Source organism: Sus scrofa, chromosome 12 (genome assembly GCF_054392235.1).
Source record: "Sus scrofa isolate SSC_HxYL_T2T_F1_AM1 chromosome 12, Sscrofa_HxYL_maternal_Yorkshire_Landrace_v2.0, whole genome shotgun sequence".
Classification (NCBI taxonomy): domain Eukaryota; kingdom Metazoa; phylum Chordata; class Mammalia; order Artiodactyla; family Suidae; genus Sus; species Sus scrofa.
The window spans coordinates 24,190,923-24,192,154 of record NC_139394.1 but is presented as its reverse complement, the minus strand read 5'-3'; positions in this window follow the sequence as shown (position 1 = coordinate 24,192,154).

The following is a 1,232-nucleotide window of genomic DNA, read 5'->3' as shown; positions in this document are numbered from 1 at the left end:
GGAGAAAGAAGGGAAGGGAGGCGGTAAGTGAACGGCGGCTCGCAGGGAGGGAGAGAGAGGGAGGGAGGAAGGCGGAGGGATATTCGGGCCGGACCTCTCCGCGGCGGCACCGCGCTCCATGTCGATTGGCCACTGCCGTGGCCACGCGGAATCCCCAATTGGCCAGGCGGTTAGCATTGAAGGGCCGCCCTGCGCCCATTCGCCGGCTGGTTTCAAGGCCCGGGTTGGCTGGGCGGGCAGTGGGATGGAGCGCGTGGATTGGCCGAGGGGAGGGAGGTTGGGGTGGGGCAGGCCAGAACCGGCCGCTGATTGGGTTGGCCTGGTAAAGGCCTTCAGCTCAGGCCGGCTGGGCGCCGAGAGGAGGGTGGACCGAAGGTAAGACTGTAGGCCCGCGTGATTGGCTGGGCTATTAGACGTTGATAGGATAGGGCACCCGGGAGAACTGGGGAGAAGAGTTCGGGGTCGGGGCCGCGGAAAGGCGGGAGGTGCCCCACTGCTTTAGAAGCCCAGCGCGGGGCACGATGGGACGCCCCCGGGAAGGGGCGGAGCCGTGTCCGGGTTGAGGTTGGGAAGCGCCGTCACTCGGAGGGGCGTGTTAAAGAGGGTTTCGCGGGCTCGAGCGGGGGAGGGGGGACCGTTAAAACTGCACCGCACCCACAGGAAGCTGCTTTAATGGCTAGGCCTACTTGGTACCAGACTCTTGGTTGGGAAGGACCTTGAAGACCATGCCGTTCAACTTCCAGTTTGCAGATGTGGAAACTGAAGGCCAGAGAGGGTATGCGACTTGTCCAAGGTTACTCAGCCAGTTAGTGGCCTGGTTGGGACTGGACTCAAGCACTCCAGACTACCGTGGCTTTTACACGCAGCACCTCCAAGGGGGTGAATGCAAAAGCAGTCCCTTTGGACATATGTATAGTTTGAGGCCTGTGCTGTTGTGAGACGTAACACGTGGGGTGGACACTTGGATTCCCCTTAAACCCTCATCCATAAGCTCTCGGGTACTTGAAGGAATAGAAATGTTTCACCCTGGAAGGTACCTTTTCTATAAAGGCACAACCGTGTACCAGAGAAAATGTGTGTACAGCCCTAAAAGATCGCCTTTTTTTAGTTATAAGCCCTGAGACAAACTAATGAAAGCCTTTCCTTAGCAAAATGTGCATACAATTTCTGGACTTCCCTTTAGATTGGGAATGGGCTCCAGGTGAAAAAGTTGCTGAATGGTTACATTTTCA